This window comes from Phascolarctos cinereus, unplaced genomic scaffold (assembly GCF_003287225.1).
Source record: "Phascolarctos cinereus isolate Bilbo 61053 unplaced genomic scaffold, phaCin_HiC Scaffold_5;HRSCAF=322, whole genome shotgun sequence".
Taxonomy (NCBI): Eukaryota; Metazoa; Chordata; class Mammalia; order Diprotodontia; family Phascolarctidae; genus Phascolarctos; species Phascolarctos cinereus.
Window position 1 is genome coordinate 27,610,864 of NW_027555958.1, and position 18,923 is coordinate 27,629,786.

An 18,923-nucleotide genomic window follows, 5' to 3' on the forward strand; every position below is an offset into this window, starting at 1 on the left:
GCTCATTTCACTCTGCATCAATTCATATAAGTCTCAAGGATGGGAAACTCTTGAAGCAGTCCATTCTCTTTTTGGACAGCTATGCAATTTTTAAGAAAGTTCTTTCCCTGTAATGAGCTAAAACCTTTTCCCTTTGTAACTTCCACGCATTGGTCCTAGTTTTCCTTTGGGGCTAGGCAGAGTAAGGCTTATCTTCTTCTACACGCTGACCCCTTAAATATTTGAAGACAGTGATCATGTCCACCCCTAAGACATCGTTTTCAGGCTAAACATCTTCTGTTGCTTCAGCTGATCCTAGCACAGCATGGTTTTGAGTTGCCTTTTTGTCTCTTCTTTGGCTTGTCAGTTTCCCTTCTGAAATGTGGCTCCCAGGACTGGACATGATACTCTCTCTGGATGTTAACTGACCAGGGTAGAATATAGCAGTAACATCACCTTCCTCATTCTGGAGAGACTGTTTTTACTTGGCTAATAAGGACACAGTGAGCTTTCATTAGATCTTTTTTCATGAGCTTTTCTATACATAAGTCTGCCTCGTTTTCTGCTTGTAGGGCTGATTTTAAAAAAAAACAGTTGCAAGACTTTACACTTATTCCTACTTTATTATGTCATTAAATTTGCCCCATTCTATTTTGAGGAGATCTTTTTGCACTCTATTTCTGTCACTAGGTATCCCAATTTTGTGCCATCAGTGAGCGCGCCGTACATGACTTTATCTGAATCATTGATTAAAAATAATGTTAACCAGAACGGGACCAATGATACGGCAGAGATAATTGTGATTGAGTATGGAGCAGTGAGGGATCTGATAAGTGAACTTCATGCTAAGGAAACTTAGAAGTTACAACGAGACTCCCGTCTGTTCATGGAATAGATGAGGCTTGGGATTTATTGCAAAAGGCTGTGGTGCAGAAAGGCTGAAGGTACTGATAAAGTTAAGAGGTACCAAGAGCATCTTAGGGAGCAAATTTGCTGTTATTGAACCCAAAGGGATAATGGTTGTAGCAGTAGGCAAGCAGCTACTACTGTTTGCTGGATTTATATGGCAATCCACAAGAGTCAACTACATAAAAGTGCTATTATGCTATAGCAAAGCATTTAAACCCAGTCGTCTTGAAACCAACACAGAATACTTATTCAACGATAATGGTTTATTTTGTCAAAAGAGTGTTTTTAAAATGTCAGGTGGCTATTTGGCTTATTTATAATATGTGTTTGGGGCATATATGCATATTTAGAAATTTAGGGTGATCAGCACAAGTTGCAAAAAGCAAATGAAAGTATTTTATTTTAGCATTTCCTGGTCTATTAGAAGCTGCTAAGCACATGCACACAATTCAGTGTGAAGCACAGCCGACTCCTTTTTAGAGAGTGCATTGGAGCCAGGAAGGAGAATGTTGTTAGAAATCCAATTCTTTGGTTAAATATATCTATAGATTGGGGAGAAAATTCTTATGTTGCTTTTTATTATCTTTTTTTTTAAGCAGAATATGTTATTTTAGGGTTTTTGTTTGCATCTGCTGAAACAATTCTTAGACTTTATTTCCCTATTGATTTGCAGCTATTGGACTTCATTTTCATATCTGGAAAGCCCTCCTGGTATTTGTAAGGGCTCTTTATGCCTGGAGACTTTCCATGAAGAAGAGACTGTTTGGAGGCTGTGGATGACTTAAGCTTGTGACCTCATTGCTGTAGCTTGGAAAGTCTTGAGACGAGAGGCCTTGTGCTGGTGGTATTGGCTGGTGTGTTTCTTTTTAATGATGGTTTCATTTTGTTTGAGATGCTGAGATTTATAAGTGCCTACTTGGAGTTGTTGCCTTCCCATGAAAGTGGGGGGCAAAAAACATTCTAGTTCAGTGAACTGCGGGTGCAACTGTCCCACAGTCACTTCATTGCAGCTACATCTTGTTTTAAAAGAATTTCTGATGTGTTTCTGAAAAAGAAGGTAGCCCAAAGGTTTTGAAAAGGATAATATAAGAAGTTAATTTTGAGAGTCGGCCAATCAAATGGCACACGTAAGTGCCACAGTAATGAATACGTTCATAAGAAGTTTGTTTGCTTGCCACAGAGTAAATTGGATTAACTTCATATTTATATGGATCCATGGAGCCACTCCCATTTTAGGTGGCTGTGTAATTGATTGGTGCAGATCTTGTTTGCAGAGACTCCCAAGCATTGAGTAGTCATGGGTGGAAGCTTCCTGCTACTTCCCTGAGGTCATTGGGTGGCAAGGCATTATTATATACAAAGGTCAGCAGAAGACACTGGGGCATAAGCATGATGTCATCGACCTTAAATGATAGAACGAGTTGTGGGCAGAGTCGGGGTAGACAATGAGCCACTTTTCCAATGAAAGGAGTAGTGTCAATAATGGCTAAGGAAAATTAGTAACTAAATACTTGAACTCCAGTTTTCTCATGAGCATTCTGTGGTTATTTGGTAAGAAATTTCCTGTTTTCGTCCAAAAATCTTTTTTTCTCCTTTTTTAAATTAATTTACTTTGATTTGTCAACAATCATTTCCATATGCATTTTAGTTTAAATTTTTCTCCCCCTCCTTTCCCAAGACAGCATGCAATCTGATAAAGGCTATACATATACATTCCCATTAAACATATTTTCACATTAGTCATGTTGTAAGGAAGAATTAGAACCAATAGAAGGAACCACAAGAAAGAGGAAACAAAACAAAACAGAAGGAAAAAAAGAGCAAATAGTCTGCTTCGATCTGCATTCAAACTCCATAGTTCTTTCTTTGGATGTGGATAGCATTTTCCATCTTTAGACTTTTTCTTCCAAAAATCTTGTAGAGTATACACTGTGTGTGTGTGTGTGTGTGTGTGTGTGTGTGTGTGTGTGTGTGTGAGAGTGTGAGAGTGAGTACTTCCCTAGGATAGTGAGTTCTTTGTTGTTGTTGTCATTTTAGTTCTGTGATCTGATAACCTAAGGAATTAAAAACACTAGGACCTGTTCAGAAAGCAGATAAGGGCCCCCTTGGATGTAAGACTAACAAAGTGTGACAGTGTTGGATTCCAAGGGTGTCCACTTCTCCCCGTGGAGTTGGTGGTGAGGGCTTCATCATCATGGGTGATGGAGGTGTGTGTAAGTCCATATATGTATTTTTCAGTGGGACACAAAAATATTACTTTCACTCTGTCCACACTTTACTTGTGGTGAGGAGAAAGGGTTTTGCGAACTAAAAAGTACCCTGGAAGATTTCTTTCTTTTTTAGATTCATTCTCGGGAAGTGCAATTTTGATCTTCCTCATTTGTGCAGTTTCAGTCCTTCTGAACTTAGTGCAGATTTTTCTAAGAGAATTAGCTGCTGTCAGAATTTTGAACTGACCTTCTAGGCAGCTGGTGAGAAGATCCCTCCTTAGCTATGTAAATGAAAGATCATCTGCTCCCCTGCTCACATATTTTCTTCCCAAGGTTGGCTAAGTCCTGAACCGCCTGGTTCTTTTGCAGTATCTGCTCAGTTGAACGAAACCTAAATTGAAAAAAGGAAAAACTGTGTTAAGATTAGATACTTCCCTCTAGGAAGTTCTCCTAATTTGAGGTTTTTTTTTTCTTCAAAGAATAGTATTTTCACCAGATGGGAAAGACCTCTAAGCTTTCCTGCCATTTTTCTTCTCTTCCCCCCCCCCCATTGGGTCCTGGAGGCAGTTACACAAAGGACTGGATTAGTAAGACTGTTTAATTTCTGAAGATATGCTGGGCCGTAGGCTGTGCTTCAGCAGAGACTGTCTCCTGGCAGGATAATTTTGACCACGAGAAGGCGGGGTGTGGAGGGTCTGATAAAGTGGTTGTTGCTTAGGAATCAGGCTCTGCTGGCTCTTGCTTAGGTTGTGGGTCTCACCTTGACTGACTGCAGTAAACCTTCCTCAGTGTCCACTTCTTGGAATGTAAGTTGGACTTTGGTGAGAAGGCCAGGAGAGGAGCTTTGGCTGCTGATCTCAGAGATGGGAGTAAAAGGGTCATCTTGCTCACAGCTACTGGCTCATGTTTATGAAATTTATCATTCCTTCAAAAACATTGGGAGCCAGGAGGTACTTTCAGTTTCATCTAGAGTCAAGTGAAGGCCCAAGCACACCCAAATTGTAAGTGGCATCCATGCCACAAGTGTTCTTGCTGGAAGAGGTGTGTCAGAGGAGCCCTTCTAGGGGGACGGATGGAGAGCCAACTTTCAAGACTTCAAGAGGCCAGTGCAAACCATACCCTCTATCTACCCCATTATCCTTTTTGCTTTTCTCCAATGAAAAAAACAGTGTTAATAAATTATGTGACTGTGGACCAGTCATTGGCCTTCTGTGTACCTCAGTTTCCTGATCTGTAAAATGGGAATAATCCCTGGCCTATTTACCACATACAGTTGTTTCTGAGGAGCTATGAAGACACTTTAGCAATGCCCTACATTTGTATGGGGCTTTACTTTTTATAAAGCACTTTTACACTCATCATCTCATTTGATGCTCGGCAGGCAGTAAGCGAGCATCATTCCCATTTCACAGATTGGGAGACTAGGGCCCAAAAGGGTTCAGAGACTTGCTCAAGACCACATAGCTCCAAAGGTGGAGGCTGTTGAATCATATTAGCCATGTCCAACTCTTCATTTGGGGTTTTCTTGGCAGAGATCCTGGAGCGGTTGGCCATTTCCTTCTCCAGCTCATTTGACAGTTGAGGAAACTGAGACACACAGGGTGAAGTGACTTGCCCAGGGTCACACAGCTTAGTATCTGAGGTCGAATTTGGACTCAGGAAGACTCATCTTCCTGACTCCAGACTCCTTGCGTTATCCACTGCAGCGCCACCTAGCTGAAGTTATGGGGCAAACACTCAAAGGTAGACTTCTTCACTTAAGTCAGATAGTGTTATTAAAAACATGTAAGCGATTATTGCTTATGCCTTGATTAATTTAATGATGTTTTTCCTTTGGATATGGCATGATGTAGTAGATACAAAACTGGCTTCACTCAGGAAGTACTTGGATCTTGCTGGCTGGGTGATTCTGGCCTAGTCTCTTAACTTCTCAGGGCCCCAGGCAACTCTCAAAGACCATTAATTTCTGAAAAGTTACTGATCTGCATTGCCAGCAGGTTCCTTCCTGGAAGTTCCTTACAGCAGTAAAATTGCAGATTGGAGTGGACCAAAATTTTTTGGGGTGAAATTACCCCAAAACCTCATTTATCCATCATTATCCCGGTACTGCATTGGATTCGGTCAAAGGGCTGCACTTGAGGACCTAGAGGGCCACATGTGGCCTTGAGGCTGCAGGTTCCCCACCCCTGCTCTATACTATCCTACTTTCTCTGTCTCCATCCTTGGTAAACCAACTCAGTGCTAAACTATCCTCTGCTCTCTGATCCCTTGCCCCCTGTCCTGTCACCAGTCACCCCTTGCCAATCCAACCCAGTTCTGGATTACCTAATCTGGTAGCGGAAGAAATCACAAAATAGTTTCCACCATGAATTTATATCATCTAATCTACCTCCCACACTTCCCTGTTACTATTGAGGACATCACCATCCTCCCAGTCACTCAGCCTCTGTCTTCTTTGACTCCTCACTTGAACTCGCCCCACAAATTCAGTCTGTTGCCAAATACAGTCACTTCTGCCCTTATACCATCTCTGATATCCATCCCCTTCTCTCAGCTTACACAGCCACCATCTTGGTTCAGGCATCCATCACTTCTTCTGACTATTGAAATAGACTTCTGTTTGACCTCTCTGCCTCACAGCTCTTCCCTCTACCCTCCACTCAGCCACCAAAAGGATTTTTCCTGAAGTATCAGTCTGATAGTCAATAAACATTTATTAAATGCCTAGTATATAGCAGGCAGTCTTTCCCCTCAAGGAGCTCACAATATGATGGCGGAGACAGCACATTAAAATAAAGCTAAACATGGGGGCAAGGAGTGCAGCCAGGTATAGTGAGATGAAATGGATGCCCTGGGCATCCAGTAGATGGAGGCTGTGGGAGGAGGAGGAGCTCTCTACAGCCCACCTTGGCAGAGGGGCCTTGGGACAGGAGGTACCGAGTAAGCGTGAGTTTCACAGTTGGTGTGACATTGCAGGATAATGAGATTTCAGAGGGCATGATGAGGAAGTCCAAGGAGTGCAGCCAGCTGGTGATCGTGTCACACACACCCTCTTCCCTCTCCTAGTAAGCTTCAGTGGCTCCCAATTAATTCTAGTATCAAATACAGACGCCTCCGCTTGGCATTTAAAGGCCTTCCTAACCTGGGCCCTTCCTACCTTTCCAGTGTTCTTATACTTTGCTCTCCTCTGTGCATTCTACAGTCCAGTTACACTGGCTTACCTGCTGTCCCTCAAACGTGGCACTCCATTTTTATGACCTTGCCCTGGCCCTGCGCCATGCCAGGAATGTGCTGCCCCCTCATTGCTGCCTCTTGGCTTCCCTGATTGCCTTCAAAACTAAAAAATACAAAACAAAACCAACTTAAAAACAAAATTTAGAAGCTTCAATCTCATCTTCTGGAGAAGACCTTTACTAGTCCCTTCAGCTCCTAATACCTTTTCCCTTTTGAAATTACCTTTCCTCTACTCTAAAAATCTTCAGTATGCCTCTATGTTTACATGTTGTCGCCTCCATTAGAATGTAAGGTCCTTGATAGCAGGGACAGTGTTTTTATCTTTCTCTTGTTAGAGGCTTCTCATACTTTTTCCTGTTCAGTGATTGTTAAACTGTGGGTTTAAGTTTAAGTGCTGGCTAGCATTTACTAGGCACTTAATAAATGTGCTACTGATTTGACTGACTGACTTGTTAAGGGAATTAGGTGTTTCAGGTCACTGAAGGTTATCTTTTAAAGTACCAACCACTTGACTGTATTAGATGGTAGCTTTCTAAAATGTGCTATTATTTTCCCCCCACTTAATAGTATTTTATTTTTTCCAGTTACATGTAAAGATAGTTTTCAGCATTCACTTTTATAAGATTTTGAGTTCTAAGTTTTTTTTTTCTCCCTCCCTCCCCTCTCCCTGTCCAAGACAGCAAGCAATCTGATATAGGTTATACAGGTACAATGCTATTAGACATATTTCCACATTAGTCATGTTGTGAAGGAAGAATTAGAACAAAAGGGGAAAACCACAAGAAAGGGAAAAAAAAAGAGAAAATAGTCTTCTTCGATCTGCATTCAGACTCCAAAGTTCTTTCTCTGAAGTGGACAGCCTTTTCCATCATGAGTCTTTTGGAATTGTCTTAGATCATTGTATTGCTGAGAAGAGCTAAGTCTATCATAATTGATCATCACACAATATTACTGTTACTGTGTAAACGTTCTCTTGGTTCTGCTCACTTCACTCAGCATCAGTCCATACAAGTCTTTCCAGGATTTTCTGAATTCTGCCTGCTCATCATTTCTTATAGCACAATAGTATTCCATTATCTTCATATGCTACAACTTGTTCAGCCATTCCCCAATTGATAGGCATCCTCTCAATTTCCAGTTCTTTGCCAGAATGTGCTATATTTTTGAATTCTGAATGCTGAGTACAGTGTAACTTTTTCTTGATGATTCAGGGTCTTTATTACAGATGATTCAGTGGAACTCTGGGTACTCCCTCTAGTGATTGGATTACAGCCTGTCCATGCTTCTCACCTTGTGAGAGTCTTGTGTTGTCTTCCTAATGTCATTATAAGTATCCGTAGTCACACTGTGCCATGACGCTGTTGAGAAATGAAGGGGGTTTTGCCTCTATACAAAATGGCACCATATTCCCCAAATTTTCCTGTCTGCTTTTTATAGTTCTTCTTGTCCATGGCGTCTCAGCTCTCAGTAGTCCCTTCTTGCTGCTGTTAGGATATCTGCTTCTGGAAGTCTTCTTTGTTTCCCCTCCCTCCAATGTGGGGCCTCTAAAGAAAATAGTCCTTATTAGACTTATTAGTTTATTGGACTTGTTATTGGACTTGTTACAGCTTAAGGAAACGTATTTAGTTAATGATAAATTGTCATAGAAAATCTAACAGGATTATAATTGGTGCAAAAGGCAAAAGGAAAAACCTATAGTCATAGGTTAAAAATTGAGGGCTTAGAGGGTACAATATGAAGCACCTTTTGTGCTCCTTTGCACTGCCCAGAACAGGGTCCCAAGGGGTGGTTTATTCCCATCGTGACTTTAAAGGGATTGGAGCCCTAGCTGAAAGGGGAGGATGTCTCACATTCCCTGCTACTTAGGGTGGCACCAGTCTGGACTTCCGGATGGAACAACATCCCTCCAAAAGAGCGTGATGGCATCAGCATCACTGATCTCAGGAGAACTTGGGAAAGGCTTCCCCTGGCACCTTGCCCTGTGGTTGTCGTTGGAAATCCAGCTGCCCTGGATGGCATCTCCTTCAGGAATACTGGCCAGTGTGCAGTCTAGACATTTCCTGGTGCCTCACCAGTCACCAGGCATTTTGCACCTGGTGCTGGGTCTTCTGGGGGGCTTTTTAGAAGCCCCTCCTCTTGGTGGTTGTGATCCTAGGGCTTATCCGTCCATGGACCGACACAGCGTCTTGTGTTAACCTGCCAGCTGTTGTGCTCTGTGGCACAGCTGCCCCACTTTGATGTGTGGATGTTGCCATTCTGCGCAGCAGTAGCAGCAGCGACGACAATAGCTAGTCTTTATACAGCACTTTAAAGCTGGCACAGCACAACAGCCCGGGAGCTAGGTGCTATTTTTAATCCCATTTTACAGATGAGGAAACTGAGGCAATTGAGGTTAAGTGACTCATCCAGGAACACATGGTTAGGAAGTGTCTTCAAACTCGGGTCTTCCGCCCTGCACTTTGTCCCCTAGAGCTCACTGGTGTACTCTGGTGTGGTGAGGTCAGTGCTGGCCTCTGAAGGCCTGTAAATGGCCTTCTCCCGTGAGTTGGGGGTCATGCCTGATTTTTGCTTCTCCAGAGCTCCAGAGGAGGTTGAACAGACTACTGCAAAGGTAGTGATGGAGAGGGCGCTTCGGGAGGAGGGGAGGGTGCTGCCCCAGCCCCAGACCTCCCTGAAGCTCTGCCTGAGATTGCATGTTGGGCTGAAGGAGAGCCCTCAGCTTGCTCCTGAAGCCTGGGCAGCAGTTCCCATCGCTCAGGCCACTGAGTGGGCACAAATGACCATGGAGGGAGCCCAAGGTGCTCAGATGCCCACGTGTGTTTCCTAGGGCTGAAAGACATGGAAAAGAAAAAAAGAAAGACAAACTAGCTTCTCACAAAAATCAAATAAAATCCTTTACAGTTTCTCCTTTTGGGTGAAGTACATGGAACTTTCTTTACCCTAATTCCTTCCTTCTTAAGTTTAAAAATGGCAGTGCCTCCAAGGAAGTAAATGGGACAAATGCCTGAGCTTCCTCCTTAGTCTGTCTGGAGCTATTCTCTCTCACCTGCTTACTTGGGATCCCTTCCCTCCTAGAATCTATGTGGAAACTCCTTGAGGTAGGAGGCGTTTAGTTTTTGTTTTTAGAAGATCATAGGATTTAAAATGTTTTTTATTGATGTGTTTTATTTTTACATTACAAATATTTATAGATTACTTTTACTTTGTGAGAGGTCTCATAACAAAGGAAAAACAGTTAAATGAAACTAATAATCCGAAAGTATATGCAATATGTCACATCTGTATACCACCTCTCTATTTAAAAAAAAAATAGAAAATCCTATTTTCTCTCCCTCCCATCCTCTATACCATTGGAAAAGAAGGATAGGAAAACAGATTTCTTGTACCAAATATGCATAGTCAAGCAAAACAAATTCTTTCAATGGCCAGATACTTGTATTAGTAAATATATACATTCTGCACCCTAAATCCATCTCTCTGTAATGGATAGCCTCTTTCCTTTGGAATCCTGAATGGTCATTGTTCAGGTGTTCTTACAGCTTTAAAGTGGTTTATTTTATAGTGTTATTGTACAAATTTTTCTTCTGGTTCTGCTCATTTCATTCTTCATCAGTTTATAAAAGTTCTCAACATTGTTAATTTTTTATAATATTGGTGTTATAGTATAAATCCTCCTGATCCTGCTCATTTCACGCTGCATCAGTTCATACGAGTCTTTCCACATCTTTGAAATAATTTATTTCCTTATTTCTTACAGCACAATAGTATTTCATTACATTCACATACCACAACTTATGTAGTCATTCCTCCACTGATGGCCATCCCCATGGTTTCCAGTCATTTTGCTACCAAAAAAAAAAAAAGAGCTGCTGTAAATAATTTTGTACATACGAATCCTTTTCACTCTTCCTTTTTCTTTAATATTTTTTGGATATAGGCCGGGTGATGGGATAGTTGGGTCAGAGGGCACATACTGTTTAATAACTTCTTGTTTATATTCCAGATTGCTTTCCAGAATGGTTGTGTCCATTCTCAGGTCTACCAACAGTGTATGAGTGTGCGTGATTTCCCACAGCCCCTTCAACATTTATCATTTTCTTTTTTTGTCATCTTTGCCACTTTGAGGAGTATAAGATGGAATCCCAGAATTGTTTTAATTTGTGTTTTTCTAATTAATAGTGTTTGGAGCATTTTTTTCATGTGGCTATAGATAGCCTGGGTTTCTTCCCTTGAGAATTGTCTGTTCATATCCTTAGACCATTTATCATTTGGGGAATAGCTCTTTTTCTTGAAAGTTTGAATCAACTCCTTATATGTCTTGGAAATGGGACCTTTATCAGAGAAGCTTGCTGCAGGGATTTTTTTTTTTAACACAAAAACTACTGGGAAATTTAGGCAGTAGTATGGAAGAAGTTAGATTTAGACCACCATCTCATACCTTATACTAAGATAAACTCCAAATTGGTATGTGCCCTAGATATAAAAGGTCCCATCATAAACAAATTGAAAAACATCGGAAAAAATACCCATCAGATCTGTGGATAGGAGAACAGTTCATGGCCAGACAAGAAGTATAGAGGATCCATTTTCTATGGATAATTTTGATTACATAAAATTAAAAAGCTTTTGTGCAAACAAATCTAATAACACTAAGATTAAAAGGGAGATAATTAGATGGAATCATAGGGTTTAGAGTTAAGAGGAACCTTAGCTAAGTCTGTCTCCTTTTTTTTCCAGATGAGGAAACTGAAGCTCAGAACAGGGGATGAGGGCTTTGGCCAAGACACTATGGGTGGTGAATAGCAGGGCTGGCTTTCCATCCTAGGGCCTTTGACTCCAAAGTCTTCCTGTTATTCCTGGATGCCTCTGGGTATCTTTGGTGCTAAGTGCACTTCATTGCACATAAGAGGAGCTAAATAAATGTTTAATTGCTTTAAAGATCTCAAGAGTGTGTCTTAAGAGGCCATGGGTTTCAGAGCGTAGAGCAAGAATACATGTACTGAATTTAACCTTACAGATCTTTCAAATATGAAAGATAAAGAAATAAGAGTTCGAACTGAAAGCACTAAACAGACTTGGGGCAAAATCTGGAACCTTGAAGCACACATGATCCAGGAGTTGTTCTGTGACTAAATTTTAAACCTGATGATGGATAGCGAAACAAAGTGTGCCTCTGGGGATTTCCCCTGAGATAAGCAGTGAACCATATTTCCCAAGAGCACTGTAGATTCCGACTTTATTATAATTCTAGGACCAAAAGATCTAGCAATCTTTCCTATGGAGAAAATTGAAAGGTGAACCAACTGAAGGGAATCAAGATCTTTTTAAACAATGGGACTGAACTTTTGGTGGTGTTGGCTGGCCTAGAGTAACCTGGCTATATGATACTTCATTCTGTTGATTTAAAAAATTTTTTAAAAATTTACTTTATTTTTAATTTGTGGAATAAAACAAGCATTTCCATAACATAGTATAATAAAAAATATGATTGCACATGAAACTGCAAAATTGTCATGTATGATTTTCTTTTCCTTTTAATATATAATTATTGTACATGAATATATAATAAAGTTATATAATATATTAATATATAATAAAGATCTCGTGTGAATTTTTTTCCCTTTTTTTCTCTCCTCCCTCTCCCATGTCCTAGAGCTGGCTACCATTAGACACAAATATATGTCTATATAGGTAAAGCCATTCTATACATCTATTTATCAGTTCTTTCTCTGGACGTAGAGAGCATATTCTTTCATATGTCCTTTGTAGTAGTTAGTTTAGGTATTTATAATAGGCAAAATGACTTAGTTGCTTAAAGTTGTTCATAAAACAATACTGCTGTTGCTGCATACAATGTTCTCTTGGTTCTGCTCATTTCACTCTTCATTCAGTTAAGTTTTTTTTATTATAAACACTGCATGTATTTGAAATTTCTGACAGCAAGAAGGAACCCTGGGAAAGGAGATCAGAAAGGTGATGGTTCTCTTCAAGTGTTTGTAGGCCTCTCACATGGAGGAGAGGATTGGACTTGGCCTGACAGGCCAGAACTAGAAACAGCAGGTGAAGGCTTCAGAGAGTCATATCTCGGGTGGAGGTCAGGAAAAACTCTCATTTAAAGCTAGCCAAATGGGGAATGAGCTTCCTCTAGAGCAAAGGTCCATAACTGGGAGTCCATGAACTTAAAAAAAAAATTTTGGTATCTCTTCAGTGTAATTGGTTTCCTTTGTATCTTTCCTATGTATTTTATTTTTCATATTTGAAAATATGATTCTGAGAGGGGATCCATAGGCTTCACCTGATTGGCTACCAAAGCAGTTCTTGACTAAAATAAGGTCAAGAACCCCTGTTCTAGAGGTAGTGAGCTCCCTGTCAGTAGAGGTCTTTAAGCCAAGGCTGGGTGATTGATCCTTCCTCAGGGATGTGTGGGGTGGAGATTCTAATTCAGGTCCAACTAGGCTACTTCTGAGGGGCCTTCCACTTCGTAAGATTCTGTGACTGCAGAGGACTTTTCAGGAGAGGTTTGGCACTGGTGTTTGAAGAGTTTTCTGACCTTTGAGGGCACTTTCATGGTCAAAGGAAAATTTTGAAATGACTTGTGAGTAATAAGGTATTTATTGTCTTCAGAAATGAGATCCTACAGTTCTTTGGAGAAAATGAAAATGGACAAATGTCAAGTTTTGTAGAGCTGGTGAATTTCCCGTTGTGACTTCTCTACTGGCGGCTTTACTTTCAAGATTTTTGTTTGCATTGAAAACCTTAAGAAGTTCCTATGGATGCTGGTTGGGCAGAAAAACTTGGGGGATGTAGGGTCCAGATGAAAATCCCAGCTCTGCCTGTGGAACAGATGGACAGAACTGTCCAACTCTCAGCAGTCACTTCAGTTTCCTCGTTTGGAAAGTGAAGGGTTGAAGAGCTATGAAAATGTGCCCCCAGCCGGGTGCTCTGGCCTTCCCAGCCTTTTTACACTGGACTGCCCTGTACTGTGATCCATTGCCTCGGGCCCTGTGTTTGTTGCACCCAGTGCTCCGTGCCTCTTCTCTGGCTGGCCTGCTGCCCAGAGTGCCCTCCTTCCTCCTCCCTGTTGCCTCCTGCTATCTTGAAGTCTCAGCTGAAATCCCACTGTCTGGAGGAGGCCAAGCTTTCAGACTCCCCACTTGGGGAAGCTGTTGCCTTTCCTCTGAGGTGACTTTCTCTTTGCACTGTCCATTTCTCCTGTCTCTAGTTGTCTGCGTGTCATCTGCCCGGACTGTGTTTTTTGTGTTTCTTGGTCTCTAGTACTTAGCACAATTCCTGGTGCGTAGCAAGGGCTTAATTAGTGCTTCCAGAATGACTGACTTTGCGGAGGTGCAGACGGCTGTGGGGGTGGAGTGTCATGAATGTGTGCTGGTTAGTTTGGCTGAACCATTTTTCTCTTTTAAAAACTGTTTTGTTGTAATGGAAGGTCTGCTGGACAGGGGAGTGGAAAAGAATGCAACGTGAAAATGAACGATACAATGAAGACACTTTTAAAGAAGAGAATAAAGGAGTTGAACTAGGTCATCTCCGTGTTCCTTTCTAGGTCTGATATTCTTGGATTGTCTCAGTCTTTGATTCATCGACTTTGAGAATTGTAAAGGACCCTCCAGTTCATCTCAGCCAATGCCCCTTAATTTGTAGATGAAGAAACGATCCGACTCTGCCCTCCACAAATGGCTAGCTATTCGAGAAAGCGCAGGCTTGATTGTGTTTCCATTTTAAAATGCAGAAGGCTTTAGTAACTTAGTTGAATTTCAGAAGGAAGCATGTAGGAGTTGTCATTCAGGGAGTACCTGAACCCCAGAAGATGAAGGGAGTGTATTTAGGTTAGGTTGGCTGCTGGGCCTCTATTGACACCATCTCTGATAGCAGCAGGCATGTTCCCGTCAGAAGAATGGCTTCTTATTGCCAGCTAGGTTCTCCAGAGACTCACTTAGAACATCTCGTGGTGTGCTGAAGGAAATGTAAGCTAAATGAAGGCATTTGTTTGAGTTTGTTCTTTGTTTTCTTCCCTCTAGTTAAAACTATTGAAGCTGCCTGCCAAATTTAAGTCATTGCTCCTTATGTGGCCCTGGTGATGTGCTAGAGGGAGTCTCGTCCTGTTTTAATGGGGAGGGCATTCAGAATTTCTTACTTTTCTTTAGGCATCGTGCACACTTGAGCTTAGTGTTCTAAAAGTCCTTTTGGAAAAATAAATGGGGGCGGCTAGGTGGTGCAGTGGATAGAGCTCCAGCCTTGGTGTCAGGAGGACCTGAGTTCAGGTCCAGTCTCAGACACATGACGCTTTCTAGCCATGTGACCCTGGGCAAGTCACTTAACCCTAATGGCCAGTCAGCTCATAAAGCTATGTGGTGAGTCTCTAAGAGGCAGCATGGTCCAGTGGAAAGGGAATAGAGCTTGGAGTCAAAGAATCTAGGTTGAGGCCTAGCCCTGATACTGCCTGGGTGACCCTGGCAATTCATTTAGCCTCTCTGGAAATCAGTTTCCTTATCTGTAAAATGGCCTTTAAGGGTTCTTTCATCTTTAAATCTGCTAGCCTCTGAGTCTCTAAAATCACTAATCAATGAAGTTTGCTTAAAGAGTTGAAGAATTCCACTTGTTTCTTCTTAAACAGCACCACATGTCTGTTGGGTATAATATAAATTGTGTTATAGCGTGAGATAGGACCTGGAAGGGGACAGCATCGCACAACCTGGTTCTGATTGCTGTGGTCTCTCCTGGCTAATCCATCCCCGAAGCATCAATTGTCAGAGCAGGGCACCGTGGTGATCCTTTCCTCCAGGTCCGTCTCTCACAGAGGAGAGAGCTGAAGGGCTCTACCCAAGGTCATGTATCTTGTTACCAAAGGGTAGTATCATAGCAAATGATCAGATTGAAAATAAGGGTTAGAGAAATGTCAGTTATTCCATGTTACTATCAGTGGTAGAGTGAGGATGAGCATCAGGGGCTCCCAGTAGCCCCTCACCAGCCCAGGATTTCTCTGTGTCCTGATTTGTGTGCCATGCTGTCCTTGGAGAACTTCTTGGCCTTTGTCTCATTTCTGACCGCCTAGAACCCGGATGAGCCACGACCACTCGGAGGGGATCTGTGGAGGGGTAGACTTGCCTTCAGATTCTAGCTCGGCTACTTTACAGGTCTCCTGTGACCTTAGACAAGTCATGTCACTCCCCTCACCTTTTCTTCTTCATCTGTAAAGTGAAGGAGTTGGAGTGGATTATCTCTGAAGCCTTTGATTCTATGTATATTCAAGTAATCAGTGAAATGGGCAGAGAGCAGGTGGTACAGTGGCTAGAGCGCCAGGTCTGCAGTCCAGCCTCAGGTACTTAAGAGTTGTGTGACTCTGGGCAAGTCACTTCACTCCTGTCTTCCTCAGTTTCTTCATCTGTAAAATGGGGGAGATAATAGCCATCTGTCTCCCAGAGTTGTCGTGAGGATTGAATGAGATCATATTTGTAAAGTGCTGACATATAGTAGACACTATATAAATGCTAGCTGTCATTATTATTATTATATAATTATCATCTGAGATTTATAACTAGATGGAGAAAGCATTTATTAAACACGTCTTCTATGTGTCAGATCCTGTGCTAGGCTGAAAGTTGTCTGTTATTGGAGAGTTAAGTTTAAGACATTTTGTATGTAGCAAAATATTCTCTGAAAGGGACCGAGATTGTTCAGGTGAGTTATTAAAGGCACTCAGAAACGCCTTTTCTGCTCCTTCCTCTCTCTTTTGGGTTGAGATTCTTGGACTCGAACCCTGGCTCCATCCACGCCTGCTCCTCCAGCCCTTCAGGCTCTTCTATGGCCTCCCAGGGGACTCTCCTTTTTGTCTCATCTTCCCCTTGTCTTCATTGCTTATATTCCTATCATCAGTGCCTGGCACAGTGATTTGTACACAGTAAGTTTTTTTAAAAATGTGCTTTCATTAACGTGACACCAATTCTGGAATGGGCAGTGGTAACTATCACAGACATTTTTGACGATTCTGTGCGTGGAAGAAGCCACAGGCAGCTTGGCCAGTTTGACTGCCTCATGTGGCATGTTTAAGTTTATGTTTCTGACCTATTCCATCCTACCCTATCGGCCAGTTTTAAGTGGCAGGTGCTTGGAGTCTAAACTTGTCTTCAGAGTCTTCTAAGAAATCAGAGCATCTTTTGCAGGTTAGATCTGTGATAGAAGACTATTGGATGCTTAGGGAAGGATCAGTGCTGCTTCTGGAACGATCTTTGGGGATACTGGTAAAGATGGTAGCATGGGGGGCCTCCTACAGGTGGGCCTGCAGCTTTGTCATTCTGACCCCAGGGTGGGATCAAAGATTTAGCCCACTGGAAGGCTCTCCGACTCAACCCACTGGCACAGGCTAGGGTTGGGCCTGTAGCTCTGATGCTCTGGGCTTGGAACAGGATCTTTGATTCAGCTCAAGGGTACAGAAAATGGGGTAGGCCAGAAGCTCTGTTCCCCAGAGGGAAATCACTGATTTAGGCCACGATGAGTGACCAGTGCAAGGACTGTGGAAGGGAGAACTTTTATTTGGGGGAAAGTGAGATAAATGGTTGAAAATTTAAAATAGAAAAAAAGAGCATCCATGAATCATTGTGACAATAAACAGAGCATCAGAAAGTTCAGAAGGGGTCACAGATATGTGGGGCAGTGTTGGAACGGCCATGTTAAATTTGAAAGATGTTTTTAAAAGCTATATGTAGTGCAGATTTATGGTTCACATACAATGCTTTTAGTTGATTTTCTGTTCTTTTTGTAGGAAAAGATTTATGTTTGTTGATGCGTGTCAGGTTCATAATGGGGAAAAGGGAGAAAAAATGAAAGACTTCAAAACTCCATCATGAGCAATTATCATTTCAGAAGCCTTACAATAAAACTTACCTTCTGCCTCTTGGCAAAAGAGGTGATGGGTTTGAGGTGCTGATCAAAACCTATTTTCAGTCATGGCGAATGTGTGGGTATTTTTGCCCGACTATACTCCCTGAAGCAGGACATCCATTCTTTTCCTTCTGACTTGAGTCACCATCCTGCTTGCCACAGGGGCTGTTCTAAGCCTTCCTTTCTGTCATCAACCTTCATGGCACCTCCTTCCCTACCCCTCTCAGCTGAGGACTTTTCCCATACCTCACTGAGGCTACCCACTGAGTCCCATCTTTCCACTTCTTCCTTATCTCACTTTACTCAACATCTTCCCTTATTGTTTCCTCCTTCTCTCCTGTCTCTTATGAAGAGGGGACCCTTCTTTCCAAGATAAACCCATCTCTATGCATCCTTTACCCCATCCATCCGTATCTTCTCTATCCCCTCACCTTTATCATCCCTATTGGGCAGTTAGGTGGCACAGTGTTGGACCTGGAGTCAGGAAGACTTGCCTACCTGAATTCAAATCCAGCCTCAGACACTTCCTAGCTGTGTGACCCTGGGCAGTTCACTTCACCCTCTTTTCCTCAGTTTCTTCATCTGTAAAATGAGCTGAAGAAGGAAATAGCAAACCACTCCACTATCTTTGCCAAGAAAACCCCAGATGGGGTCACCAAGAATCGGACACAACTGAAAAACGACTGGACAGCAATAATGACAGACGAGGAAGTTAATAATTTCATACACAATCCCCTTTTCTATGGTTTGTGTATTGAAATACTTGTGTTTGTTAAGTTCATAATAAAGCTCTCCATAAGTGATAGCTTTTCTGATTGGGGGGCAGAGGTTGTATGTGCTACGATCTATGTGCTGTTACCACCTAGAGGATTTCCTTTTGCAATCCTAGAATGGCTCTTCTTCCTCTGACCCCTGACTATATCTAGTGAATGCAGGGAGAAAGTAGACATTGGCCAAATGGGTCAGCCTAACCAGACTGATAAAATCTGTTTGTCATTATCAGAAAAGTTGAGTTGTAGAAAGCCTGGCCCACTGCTGGCCCCAACATCATCGCTCTTGTTGGGAACCAACTTTTCTAAATTAGAATCTTTCTCCTTAATACCTAAAAAAGGAAAAGGATGTGTTCATACCCTTCACTCCTTTCATAATCCCTCCAAGATGACTCTTTCATTGGTTTCCTTCTCATGGTCACCCAGGTGACGGACGTTGTTTCTTGTATGCATCCACAGGAAATGTCACATCAAATCTCAAAGAGAAACTCCTCTATTGACCAATGGAGGCGTGGTCGTTGGGAACAAAACAGCCCTGTCACTTCCCAAAGTCACTGATGCCTTAACTAGCCCCCCTTCTTCCTCTTAAGTCAGCATTGCTGTATAAAGGACGTGGGTAGAAATATTTCTTCAGAGGCAGAAAGCCAAAGTAAACATTGTAGAGTAAGAAAGCGCTGGTACATCTCTGAGTAGTGTTTTTTTGGGGTAAGAATTGTAGAGAGTTTGCTAGCAAAGACCCACTTTGCCCTCAAAGGTGTCCTTCTGGCCTAATCTCCAGACCCCTCCTCAGTGTCTATGACCCGAGGGCCTGGCCGTCTTTGCTCCCCTGCCTCTGAGAGAGTTCAGGGCTATGGATGAATTCCATTGGGTTTTGCTGCACTTCCTTCTTGCATGGAGGATACCCAATTTCTAGGAAGTTCTTTCTGAC

At 42.2% G+C, this 18,923-nt stretch overlaps 1 protein-coding gene across 4 annotated transcripts in view; it reads left to right on the forward strand.

Annotated features, from left to right (window-relative positions):
* The window catches only part of RABGEF1 (RAB guanine nucleotide exchange factor 1), a 42,787-nt gene that overhangs the window by 6,646 nt on the left and 17,218 nt on the right, over positions 1 to 18,923 (forward strand). Inside the window, exon 1 of one of the 4 annotated variants that reach the window (XM_021007052.2) lies at positions 18,600 to 18,700. The exons of the other annotated variants lie outside the window; for them this stretch is intronic. The gene's annotated coding sequence lies outside the window, so the exon portion shown is untranslated. Of the gene's footprint in view, positions 1 to 18,599; positions 18,701 to 18,923 lie in introns of those variants that run through there. 4 annotated transcript variants of the gene reach the window in all.